This window comes from Ursus americanus, chromosome 17, assembly GCF_024610735.1.
Source record: "Ursus americanus isolate L20-20 chromosome 17, mUrsAme1.1.p, whole genome shotgun sequence".
Classification (NCBI taxonomy): Eukaryota; Metazoa; Chordata; class Mammalia; order Carnivora; family Ursidae; genus Ursus; species Ursus americanus.
In genome coordinates this window covers 12,131,986-12,145,302 of record NC_142143.1, presented here as the reverse complement: position 1 = coordinate 12,145,302, position 13,317 = coordinate 12,131,986, and the positions used below count along the sequence as shown (strand labels likewise).

The 13,317-nt window shown below is 56.8% G+C and overlaps 1 long non-coding RNA gene across 3 annotated transcripts in view; it reads left to right on the top strand.

Moving 5' to 3' along the window:
* The window catches only part of LOC148108629 (uncharacterized), a 29,244-nt gene extending 23,123 nt beyond the window's left edge, over positions 1-6,121 (top strand). For 2 of the 3 annotated variants that reach the window (XR_015727093.1, XR_015727092.1), the window contains one exon: positions 2,953-6,121. This is a non-coding gene — a long non-coding RNA (uncharacterized LOC148108629). Of the gene's footprint in view, positions 1-2,289; positions 2,408-2,952 lie in introns of all 3 variants that reach the window. The other variant, XR_015727096.1, reaches the window with a different exon arrangement.
* Positions 6,122-13,317: the final 7,196 nt, after the last annotated feature.

Here is a 13,317-nt window from a genome sequence, read left to right as displayed (position 1 = left end):
ATACAAATACCCAAGTGACTGAACTTGACAATGGAGCATGAGTTTGCAAACAAGGTGGAAGAGAGACGTGCCCTTAGCTTTTCTGTTGCCTGGCCACCCGAGTCTCTGCACACCGCTGCGAAAACCCCGGGCACCACGCACGCCCCTCCTAAGCCCCCTCAGGTTCAAAGACGCCAGCAGGGGTCATGTTCTTTCTCCCTGCGGCAGGAATGGGTTCTCTGAGTATTTACTGGGCATTACGCGGGTATCTCGGCAAGATGCATTTTTAATTTTTGTGGTGATTTGATGTTTCCTTATGGGAATTACCAACTGTAAGCAGAGGTAGAACGGGGAGTGGGCAGGAAGGGGGAGGCTTTTGTGCTGCGATGGCATTTAGCTGGGGGGGTCTCTGGGATCACAAACCCCTGGGCTGTCGGAGCTCCTGGTGGCCCCTCACGGGACAGAGGAGGGAACCGAGGCCTGGCAGGGCACCCATCTTGCTCGAAGCCATGTACTGAGTCAGCCAGGGGCTGTTCCCTGCCTGGTGTCCATGCGGTGTTTAAGGAGCTCCTGCTGTATACACAGAGCTACCAGACACCCGGTGTGTCGCAGAATACTGGGTAGGGGGCAGGGGACACGGGCATTCTGGGAAGGTCCTTGGTGCAGCATCTCCAGCTGCCTGCCCCCCAGGAGTGGCCTGGGGACCCCAAGACTTGCTCCCGACCCCGGGCATCCCTTGGGAGCACCCCAGGGCAGCTGAGGGGTTCTTGGGGAGGGTTTGCCTGGACCACGAGCCCCATTGCGAAGCCAGCACTGTTCCTTTTCTCTCTCACACAAACACACATTCTGTGTTGCTTTTTCCTTAAATTCTCTGCTCCCTCCTCTCTCCTCCTTTTCAACCACACACACTCATCTCCCCGCCTCTTTCCTCCCCACTCCCCTCCTTCTGGCTCATAAATTCTCCCCCTGGGGCCTTTTGCCAAGGGGTTGAATAAACAGGAAGGGAAAGAGGGAATAAATCACAGCTGAGTCTCGACAGGCTCTGGGAAGGTCTCTGGCTCTGGGGAACGTCAGGAAGGAGCCAGGAGGCCTCTGCCTTGGGAACCACAGCCTGAGTCTGGAGGGCCTGGAGGGCTGAGGAGAAGGGGCTGCTGAGCAGTGGGGATCAGTGTTATGTGGGGTCAGCACCAGGCTTGGGATCGACCCCACAGTCCTCAGAGTGAGGAAGGATAGAGCCCGGGCTGGGAGACCGGTTCTGCTGTGTGTCTCTGGGCAAATCTCCTCCCCTCTCTAAGCCTCAATCACCCCATCTGGAAGGTGGGGCAGGACTGGATGGACAGGAGAGGTCCTTCCAGCTCTGATGCTGTAAGGTTCTGAGGCTCCAACTTGTACACAACGTGGGGGGCTCTGGGGGCGGGGCCTCGCTGAGCTGCCCGGATGGTGGAGCGCACGCAGACCCCCAGCTTCCCCTCCACCCCCAGAGGGCTTCTGTCAGAGCACCTAGCTGCCCCAGGACATCCTTGGGTCAGGGAGGGATGAGGGTCGGAGGAGGTGGCCCTAGCCGGAGGCCCTCAGTTTGGAGCCGGCTCTGGCTGAAACCCCACCCCACGGTCTACTCACCTCCCCTCCAGGTGAGCTGGGACGCCAAGACCCTAGGCTGGGAACAGAAGTTTTGGCTTCTGGTTGTCACTAGGAGCTGACAACATCCCCCCTTATTCAAGTGACAACTGGGGACTTTGAGAGAACAGCCACAGTGTGTGAGTGGGAGAGGGAGAGAGAGGATGAGAAGGGCGGAGAAGGCGGTGGGCTCCAGGAGGGGGCCTGGGGACCTGGGGCATGAACGGCCTGGAGTGTATGTTCGCGTGTATGTGTGCTTACGTGCTCGCGTGAGCTCAGCTTCTCAGCACACGCGTGAAGTGGGGACATATTCGCTCATGCATCTGTCTGTGGTTTCCGTCTGCGTGCCCCGGGGAAGAGGGTGCGAGTCTCTGTGTGGCCGTGGGGAGCAGCTCGGTGCCTCGATGGCGCATCTCCCAAGACGGTGAAGGAAAGTCCTTGCAGCCATCCAGTCTTGGTGAGCTCAGTGACACGGCAGCAGCCCGGAAGCCAGGGTCCTGGCCTTGGACCGGCCCCAGACTCGCTGCCGGCCTTGGGAAGCCACCGCCTGCCTCTGGCTCCAGAAGGCTCAGTGGCGAATGACGACGGCAGACCAACTCATCTTGAGTATTTCCCGCGTGGCAGGCCCCCTTCGGAGCACGTTACCAGGCCGAGTTATCCAAGGCATGTTCTTTTATCCTTCCCATTTTACAGATGTGGAAATGGACACATCGAGTCAGCGGAGGGGCTGAGATTCCAGAGGGAGGCTGGCTGGGAGCACTGAGACCCAGGGACCCCGCGCTGGGGGCAGAGGGTCCAACCAGGGGTGGTGGTGAGTCAGATCTTGGAGATTCTGGTGCAGCCCGAGGCCCTCCCTTCCCCTCTCTTGCTGGGCCAGGGTGTCTGGCAGGAGTGTGACTCCTAACCCTCGGGTGTTGGGCAGCCCGGCCTGATCTCTAAGGGTTCTTGGTGTTCCAGGATGCTAAGACTTGGCGTCTGAAACGTACAGTCCACAGCAATAAATGTCACAGGAGGAAGGATGTGACCAAGCTGCAGAGGGTAGAGACCTAAGACATTCTGAGCCAATTCCCTCCCTTCTCCCCCTGCCTCTCTCCCCTCCTCCTGCCTTGCCTCTCCCTCTCCAATCTCTCTCTCTCTTTCTCTGCCCCAAGAGCTGATTCACCCCAAGAGTCCCAAAACCAGCACCCACCTGTCCTCTGATGGCAGAGGCCACGAGCTGCTGACGGGGACTCAGCCCCGCCCGGTGGTGGAGTCGCCACGTCTGGAAAAGCCCGAGGGCTGCTGGTGATGTGGGGGACTTTCGACGTCGCTTTAACATGCCCCCTTTCTGCCCTCCTCTCCTCTGCCCCTGGTCAGCCGGACTCAGCCACAGGAGGAGGAGTCAGGAGGCAGCCAGGGCCAGGAAGAGGTCCAGCGTGGTGACATTAACAGGGAGATGGAACCGCCTGGCTTTTCCGTCCCTGGACACAGGCACCATCACACACCTGAGCGAAGCCCCATCTCGTGCTGTCCCCGCCGGTCCCGCCCCCTGTCTGCTGCATGAGCTGTTTCCTACCTCAGGACCTTTGGCCGGGTCATGGCACGGCCCGGGCACCTCCCGGCCCTGCTTAAATATCGCCTCCCCCAAAACGCCTTCCTTGATTCTACCCAAGAAGGTCACCCTGACATTTTCTATTTCAGCACCGCACTGTTGAATACATAAAATTCACCGCGATTTATAATCAATCCGATCGTCTATCTCATTATCATCTATTTCACTACTGTTCGTTATAATAATGGCCCTCCTGCTACGCTGTCACCTAAAACCGAGCAGGGGCCATGTGGGTGCTCCATAGATGTTTGCTGGTGGTCATCAAACATTTCTGGAAAAACTGCATGAAGGAGATAATGGTTCACCTGGCTTTGGGAGGAGGAGAAGGAGCTAGAAAGGTGAAGAAAGGACGTGTTTATCTGTAGCAGCAGAAAACTCAACTGTCCGTAGCTGAACTCGTAAGCTGAACTCGTAAAGACAGCTGTGGCTGACTTAGCCAGGTGTCTGGATGGCGGATGGCCTGCGCGTAATGATGTCAGCCGGCGCCCCAGTTCCTTCCATCTGTCCTGGTCAGATTGGGCTTCTATCACAGAATGCCACAGACTGGGTGGCCAGAAGCCGGAAGTCCAAGACTGGGGTGCCAGCGTGGTCAGGAACCCACCTCCGGGTTGCACACTGCCCACTTCTTATATCCTGTCATGGCAGAAAGAGTGTGAGAGACCTTTTGGGTCCCCCCCATTTTTTTGGAGGGGGGAGGGGCAGAGGCAGAGGGAAAGAGAGAATCTTTTTTTTTTTTTTAAAGATTTTTTATTTATTTATTCGACAGGATAGAGACAGCCAGCGAGAGAGGGAACACAAGCAGGGGGAGTGGGAGAGGAAGAAGCAGGCTCATAGCGGAGGAGCCTGACATGGGGCTCGATCCCATAACGCCGGGATCACGCCCTGAGCCGAAGGCAGACGCTTAACCGCTGAGCCACCCAGGCGCCTCGGGAAAGAGAGAATCTTAAGCAGGCTCCATGGCCAGCTCAGAGCCTGATTCAGGGCTCAACCCACAGCCCTGAGATCATGACCTGAACCAAAATCAAGAGTCCGATGCTTAACTGACTGAACCATCCAGGTGCCCCTCTTGCGTCCCTTTTGTATGGACATAAATCCCATCCAAGAGGGCTCTGCCTTTGTGACCTAATGACCTCCCAAAGGCCACACCTGCCCACACCATGACACTGGGGGTTAGGATTTCAACATGTGGAAGTTGGGGGGACACATTCAGTCCATTGCACCATCTTCCACTTTAGCACTCTCAGCAGGTTGGTGCTTATTCTTAGGCTTGATGTCTCATGGTCACAAGATGGCTGCCATAGTTCCAGGCATCACAGCCTCACACAACAGTGTCCAAAATAGGAAGGGAGGGAAGGGAGCAAAGGAACCTTCTCCTGTGGCTTTCTCTTCCATCGGAGAGGAAAACCTTTACCTTGAAGCATAGTGTCACTTACCAGGCCCTCCAGAGGTTCCTCCTTATATTGTTATCATGCTAAAAGGGACCACATGTCCACCCAAGACTCATGAGTGGCAAAGCACACAGACTGCCATGATCACCTTAGACCAGCTGAGATTCATCCCGCAATCATCTGGGTTATACATAATTCACCAAAAAGTTTCTGTAGCAGGGAGGAGAGCAGACAATGGCAGTGCCCCATTCACTGTCTCTTAGGAGCCTTCCAGTGTCCTATGGGATAGACAAGGTGACTCTTCCTGGTCTCTAGGACATTGTCCTCCTGGCCATTTGGGAAATCAGGGCTCAGGGAGGTTATGGAGGGTGCTCAGCGGGCGCCTGGGTGGCTCAGACGGTGAAGCATCTGCCTTCGGCTCAGGTCATGATCTCAGGGTCCTGGGATCGAGCCTCACATTGGGCTCCCTGCTTAGTGGGGAGCCTGCTTCTCCCTCTACCATTCTCCCTGCTTGTGCTCTCTCACTCTCTCTCTATCAAATAAATAAAATCTTAAAAGAAAAAAAGGACTGTCCTCAACATCACACAGAAAACAAGAAGGGAATGGAATTCAGCTCCCATCTCACCCTCTTCCCAGAAGCTGGGGTCCCCCTGGAGCACCTGTGCTGCCCCTCAGTCCCTTTCCACCCTTCAGTGCTGTTGCTTGTTTGGCTGGCATCTTTCCCACTAGACTGCAAACGCCCTAAGAGCAGGGCCCTTGGATTCGCCCGCCACCATGTCCCTGGCGCCTGGAACAGAGCCTGGCACTACGGACTGAGCGTCTGTAATAGTAAGCTCCCTTACCCACGCTGGAACATTCCCGGCAGCAAGCACTCCGCCCTCAGCGGCCACGGGGTGGTAAGGTCGATGGTGAGCCTCACCTGGGGAACTATGCCCCGTGGATGAGAGCAAGCGGACACAGAGGGCACAGCCGGCCCCGCGAGGGATAGAAGTTCCTAAGAAGGACTTCAGTTCTTAGAGATTGAAGAGTGGACCTGGCTGCTTTGTGAGGGGTCCCCTCGGCTTTCAGAGGCAATAAACATCTCTTGGGCATGTTCTAGAAGAATCACCTGCAGGGAGGAGTGAGGGAGAATAGAAAACCCCTTCAAGACTCCATAGCTTTAGATGGGGCAGTAACAGCATTCACAGAGTCCTCACAACAATCCTTTGAGGTTACGGCAGAGGAAAGTGAGAAACAGAGAAGGTAAGAAGCTTGCCCAAGGCCACACAGCTCATCTGCGGTGGAGACAGGATTGGAACCTGGGCGTGGAAGTAAGCTCCTTCTCTTACCTGCTGAGCCAACCGCCTCTTCGTGTCCCTCAGAGACCCAAGGCGCTGCGACCCTAAGAATGTTGACCCTGGCACGGCGAGAGTGGGCTTCTGTAAGGTTCCGTAAGCCGGAGCTGACTGTGGGACTCGAAGATGCTCTGCTCCCTGCAGAGAGCCCGTGCTGGTGGCCGAGCATGGCTCCTCTCATGGTCTGTCAAGTCTGGTTTCTTTAAAAAATGATTGGCTTGTTTGGATTTCTTTGATCCTTTGTGTGGAAATAAAAACCTGAACCCGCAGCCTCCGGCCCTGGCCCCCGCCTGCAGGACTGCTGGCCATCCTGCACCTGGTGGCCAGCAGCCCGCTCAGGGTCTTCAGAGCCCCTCGGCCGCAGCGTCGTGAGGAACCTGCTGGGCCGTGAGCGAGGAGGGGTGCTGCTGGGCTGGTGAGGAAGGGGGTAGGAGGGAGAGGCCCGGAATAAGCAGGTCCAGAATAAGGGAGGAGACCTGGGGGGGGGGGGTCCCTGGCAGGCCTCCAGGGAACCTCCTGGGCAGAAGCCCCCTTCATGTGCCTCCCAGGCAGCAGATGGACAACAGATGAATCCAGAAGCTTCTGCGTGCCAGCATTGGGCCCTGTCCTTTACAAATATTGATCGTTCTTATTTTTTTTTAAGATTTTATTTATTTATTTGGAAGAGAGAGAGAGAAAGAGCGCACAAGCAGGGGGAGCAGGAGAGAGAGAGAAGCAGGCTTCCTGCCCGATGCGGGACTCGATCCCAGGACCCTGGGATCATGACCTGAGCCAAAGGCAGATGCTTCACCGTCTGAGCCACCCAGGCGCCCCCAAATATTGATTATGTTAATCCACTGTCTTATTTCTAAGGTGGCAGGGCCCCATTCCTCCCCTCCCTGCAAGGTAGCAGGGCCTCCACTCGGCCCCGGGCAGCCCCCTCTGCCTCCTGCATCTTCAGCCTCCCCGTCTCTATGGGGTGGTTCTCCCAGCACACTTACGAGATCTACTCTCCCCCAGGGAGAGAGACAGAGTCAGGCAGAGACCTCTCGCCCTCAAGCTCCCCAGAGACTGCCCACCTTGTCCCCCAGCTTCGGCAACACGGCCCAGCAGCCCTAAGGCCCACCTCCTCACCTCCTCTCTCTAGCCTCTGCCCCTCGGGCGCGAGTGTCTGTCGGTCATCAGTGAGCTCCCGCTGTGGAATCCCGTGGCTCCTGTGGAAATAGCACCGAATGAGCCTCCTCTGCCCTCAAACACTTCCCTCTGTTGACTCGGGGGACCCCCTGCACCCTGGCTCAGTTCCCTCTCGGTCTCTCCCCCAGGGCCTCCTCCTCTGGTCGACCTCTATGACCTCTACATGGGGGTGTTGCAGTGGCTCTGCTCCCCTCCACCCTACACGCCCTCCCTTGGCGATTTCAGGCATCCTCATCTAAGCCGATGCTCCCACACTCCTCGCCCAGCCCAGCCCCCTGGGTTCCCAGTGTGGGGTGTGCAGCCGAGGACTTGCCATCTCCCCCCTGGTGTCTCCCTGGCACCCCCAGCTCGGCTCGTGCAAGCCTGGGCCCCCACTTTCTCCCCAGAATCCACATCACACTGAATCTGTGTGCCGGCCAACTTGTTTGGAGACGGCAGCCGCAGGCCTCCCAACCTTAGGAGACTCTTTTCTCAAGCGTTGGGATTAAAAGTAAAGCTTTAATGGAAAGCATCACTGAGCCAGCGACCTGCCGCTATTATCCTATTATTATTTTCCTCCATTAATGAATACTTGAGGTGAACTGTTATCATATGGGGGTCCATAAAGTCCTTTAAAATAATAAAGCTTTCTAAAACTGGAAACCTCTGGAAACAGCTCACCCCACCACTCACAGGTTCATTCGTTCAGTAACTATTGATTGGTTCAAGTGCCAGCGTGGGGCCAGCGGTGAGCTGGTGAGCAAACTGGCTCAGCCCTGCCCTCCCAGAGCCCACAGCCCAATGCCCAGACGGACAGTGGATGTCGATTAAGCTCCCCCCAAGGACCAAGTGCTTTACTTCATAAAGCTGTTTCTCTCTCACAGCAGTGCTGTGAGCACGTCCTTTTATTGGCCCATTGTACAGATGAAGAAACCGAAGTGCAGAGAAGTGAAGTCGCTGGGCCAAGGCCACACAGCAGGTGCAAGGTAAATCCTCTTTGTAAGCTCAGGCGGTGTCACTCCGGAGCCCGTGCTCCTGGCCACAGCTCTCTCAAGATGTGAACAATGGTAGAGAGAAGATGTGCGATGATGAACTGTGGTAAGTGCTATGGGAGAAAAGCTGAGGATGCTGGGGGCACAAAGAGGGGAGGCTCGGCCTCATCAGAGGGGCCTGGGAGGCATCTTTGAGGAAGTGATGCTTTGGTGGAGACCGAGAGAATGAGTGGACATAATCCAGGCCAAGAGTTGAGGAGGGGGCATCACGGGCAAAGAATAAAGCCTGTGCAAAGGCCCTGTGGCAGGAGAGCTCAGTACAGGGTGGACAGTTGAAGCCAGTGTATCAAAAATAAAATAAGAGCGTATGTGTGTGGTGGACAGTGGGGGGCTTTGGGGAGCAGGGAGACCTGGGGAAGATGGGGCTGGAGCTGGCAGGCATCAGGATTTAGACTTTATCCATCCTGCAGCAGGATCGGTTTATAGCAGGCCAGGGACCAGGCGATAACCCGTGCCATGCCCCTGGGGGACACCGGCAGCTGCTAGCAGGGTAGGATGTAGGGGGCTAGTGGAGCCCCAGCTGGTCGACAGACACGTCTTTTTCTCACTCTCTGTCATTTGTTCTGGAAGCCCAGCCCTGCTGATTCTGTTTTCGGGCTTGCAAAAAGCAATTCCCGACTTCCAGTCTCCTGTGGAAAGTCAGACATCTCTGAGAGCAGGAAAGCCCGGAGCCTTTGTCGGCTGCTACCGCGTGACCCGCTTCTCCTTCAAAAATAAGCCCCTGCTCCGGCCAGACACCCTGCCAGTCACAGAGGCCCCGGGGGGCGGATTTTGTCAGGATTTTTGTTCTCTAGCCTGCACTGCATGGTGGGGAGGTGGCCAAGGGAACCCGTGCCGTTGGAGCCAGGCTGCGATCCAGGGGTGACTGGGTTCTAAGGGTGTTCCAGATTGGGGGTGATATGCCCCATGTGGAAACGTGAGGGTCGGGGAGGGCTTGCCAGTGGAGGTGCTGTTTGCACTGGAGCCCAGAGCTCACCAGGTGACAAGCCCGGAAGGCATGATAGCTAGAAGGCACAGCACGGGGAGGGCAATGCGAGAAAACCAGAAGGTTCTGTATGCCCTAGATACCCTGATCCAGGCATGGATCTGGGGACGTGGGCTTCTGAATCCCGGAGAGGACTCAGATCATCATCCCCATTTAACAGATGGGGAAAGTGAGCTGAGTTAACTCATTTTCCCAAGGGTCTTCTGAGTGGCAGAGCTGGGACTCAAACTCGGGTCCCCTGGCTCCGGAACTCTGAACCTCCAAGCTACACTGCTCCCCAGGTTATCGCAAACACCCCTGAGGAGCTGGACAGGTGTTGACAAGGCAGTGAAAGGGCGTTAGCTGGGGGAAATCGAAGGTTCTAGCCCCAAAAGGGCTACTCTCTCTGTAGGTCTCTTCCCTGCTCAGGACCTCAGGTCGCTCGTCCACAAACAGACCTCTGTTTCTCCACCGCGGGCTGCTGTGAGGGGTCGAGGGGACGACAGAGGCAGCAGGCCTTTGGGGTGGAAACGGGCAGCACCTGGGAGGGTTGGCTCCTGTGCCCGGGAAGCCAGACTGGGTGGGCTGAAGGCTGAGACGGATGGGTGACTGCTGCTTTCCTGCCCCTGCCCCGCCCCCGCCCTGGGCCTCCCACCAGGCCTGTGTAATCAGGGCTCTCCATCACCCTCTCTGGGGTGTTGGCAGCCTTCTCAGCAGCGACCGACCGTGCCAGCTCCTCCATATTTTATCAGCTGGAGAGAGAGGAGCGAGGGAGCCAGGGAGGGGGAGACGGAGCTAAGGGGTACCTGTCATCCGCCAAAGCAGCCCCTTCACTCCCACCAGCCCCCCAACACAGACTCGGTCAACAGGCTCTGGCCATAGGCCAGGCACCCTTACTGGAGGCTCTGTAGTGTGGCTCGGGCAGATGAGGGGCAGGAGAAATAATGATGAGGTGATGATGGTGATGGTGATGATGATGATGGTGATGGTGGTGATGATGATGGTGATGGTGGTGATGATGATGATGATGATGGTGATGATGGTGATGGTGATGGTGATGGTGGTGATGGTGATGATGATGATGGTGATGGTGGTGATGATGGTGATGATGATGGTAATGACGGTGGCGATGGTGGTGATGGTGGTGGTGATGATGGTGGTGGTGGTGATGATGATGGTAATGATGGTGGCGATGGTGGTGGTGATGATGGTGGTGATGATGGTGATGATGGTGATGATGGTAATGATGGTGGCGATGGTGGTGATGGTGGTGGTGATGATGGTGGTGGTGGTGATGATGATGATGATGATGGTGATGACGGTGATGACAATGGTGGTGATGATGATGGTAATGGTGATGGTGATGATGGTGACAATTTGTTAACACCTTGGAGCCCTTGTCAGCTGCTAGGCACCGTGTAAGCCCTTACGTGCCCTGCGTTGGCTCTGTCATCACCACCGTGTCATAGATGAGGACCCCGAGGTCCAGGGTGGTAAGTAAGGAGCCTGCCTGAGGCTCGGCTGAGATATGGCCAAGATGAGGTCTGGCTCTCGGGCACGCTCGCTCTGACCCCAACCACAACACTCCCCTGTGCGGGTTCAGAATCAGCAGACCTGGATTCGAGTTCTGGGCCTGCCACTTGCGTGCAGAGCACCTGGGACCATAATTTGACCCTCTAAGCCTCATTGGTGGAAAAGCTGCCTCCCGGGGCTGCTGTGGGCTTCAGGTAGATCCCTACAGCTCAGAGTCGGCCCCCCCAAAGTCTGCCAAGTCTTTGTTTCAGTGTCACCTTCTCAGCCAGGCCTGGCCTGACCACTCTATTTGTGATGGCAGCCACCCCGTTCCTCTTGCCCTGTGCTACTTTGTCCTGTCCTCTAGATCCCGTGTCCCCTTCTCGTCGATCCCATTCGTTGTCTGTCTCTGTCCCTGGCATGCAAGCTCTGGTAGGCAGAGTGCCCTGCTCCTCTGTCTTCCAGAACAGTGCCAGAGTGGGCAGCTAACGTGCTCTGTCTGAGGGACTGAATACGTGGGTGGGTGTTCTTGTCCCCTGTCTCAGGTGCCCGCGGAGGCAGGAGGACCCAGGGAATGAGCGCTAGCTGGCAGTGTTGGGATGGGCTGGAGAGGCTGGGGGGAAGCTGTCACAGAGCGTGAAAGAAAGCACATGGGATTCTGGGTCTGGACGACAGGCAGGCAGGGAGGGAGGCCCAGGGAGAGATGGGCTTCTCAGGGTGGGGGGTTGCTATTTCACATTTGTCTCCTGGTCACCCCCTCCCCGCCATGGCCCCTAAGCCCAGATTGGCTGATCCAGAGCATGCCTCTACCTTCCTCCAGACTCTCCGTTCCCTCCTCTCCTGGGGGTCCCGAGGCCACAAAGACAGGGCCCTTCCTGCCCCACACCCTGGCGTCCCCCTGGCCTCACGCTCAGCCCCGCCCGGGGCCAGCACCCACACACTCCTCAGTAACGGTGCTGAGGAAAGGTCACTCCAACCCCGAGTTGTAAATGTCAGAACTTCATGGACTTTTGGAGATTCCTATCCTTTGAGGAAGGAACAACGAGCTCAGAAAGGAAAAGTTATCACTCAAATCAGACAGCAAGGTCAGCCAAATCCTCTGTTTCAGAGTGAGTGGATGAGAAGTCCTGTATACCACCCACACCACCCCTGCCCCGCCCCAGGTCCCGTCTTCTGTAAATGCAGCCTGGCCTACAAGCCTCTGTGAGAGGCCCCCCTCCCTGGTCTCCAGCCCCGACCCCCTCCCTGCCCCAGGTGAGCTCCCTGCCTCAGCTCTACCCTCTGTTCCAGCTATACTGTGCCCCAAGCGGTGCTCAGGAGCTCACTCTGCCCCTGGGCCTTTGCACATGTGATTTACCTGCCTGAGATGCCTGCTCTCCTCCCGCCAATTGTCACCTCGTTCCTAGGACCCAGAAAGAGTCCCCACCTCCTTCAAGAAGCTTTTGCGTCTGCTCTGTGGTTGAGCCTGCCAGCTTTGATTTATAGGACACTGCTTACTGCGTGTTTTCAGATCTCCTCTGAGTCTTAAGAGATCAGGAAGGGATGGAGAAGGAGACAATAGATGGGCTTATACTTCCTTCCTGTTCCTCCAAAGCTCTGTGACCTTGGATCAGTGACTTGTCTCCTCTACGCTTCATTCTGTCCTTCTAGAAGATGAGTCTAATCAGGAAGCCCTTCCCCAGCTAACTCACAGGCCCATGGGGAAGGGCTGGGTACATGAGGAAGGACAGGGCACACGTGAGGGTTAGCCTCATTCTCGGGGGTCAGGGGCTGCAGTGCACCCCCGTGAGCCTCCAGCAGGGAGATAAGCCCCTTGGTTGGGTCCCGCGTCCTCCATCATCTCTCCTTGGGGCCTGGCCCTGGGCTGCACTCAGCTCGTGGTACTGGCATCATCCCTAAAACTCTCTGTCCCCCACAGCCTGCACCCTCCTCGAGGGACCGCACCTGCTTGGCTTCCTCTCCTCAGTGGCCAGCACAGGGCCGGGATGGAGCAGGCTCTGTGTTTCTGACCCTAGAACGAAAGAGCAGATGTGTTCGATGCTGGGCACGTGCTCCAAACCTGGACACGGCCTTAGAGATCATCTCACCAAACATCACTGTTGTACGGATGGGGAAACTGAGGCCCAGGAAGAGGGGAGGGACATGCTGAGCTCTGGTAGTGGCACCTACTTTGGGGAGAGAGGAATCCGGGATTGGATCAGTTCTTCAGCTTGCCAGGAGGGGGACCTTAGGCAAGTTACTTGTCTCTCTGGGCTTTGGTTTTCCCATGTGGACGTGGAGCTGATAGTGAGGGCTGTCGTGGGGATAAGGCGGGGTGGCGTCTCTGCCGGTGTGTGCACAGTGCCCCACGTGGGCTAAACCTCCAGGAAGGTGTGTTTTTTCCTCTTGCCCACTGTCCTGCACCTTCAAGCAGATCTTGGTGGGGGTGGGGAGCAGAGCCAGGTCACCTGTTGCCCCCTCCGCTTATTTTGCACCTGCTTCGATGAGAAGAAGCTGGCGGGTTTCCCTCCCTGGCCCGGCCCAGGCAGCCAATTCCTGATCCCACCCCACGCAGCTTATCTATGGAAAGGCGCTCCTGGATCTTCCCGGGAGGTTCTCAGCAATGCAGCTCCAGACAGCTCCCGCCAAGGTCTAGCTCCGGTTGCCACACCTTCTCCATTACACTGGCTCTAGTCCTACCTCTCGAGTTGTTTCCAGCGCCGGAACTCTGCTCATTGATGATCAGGTC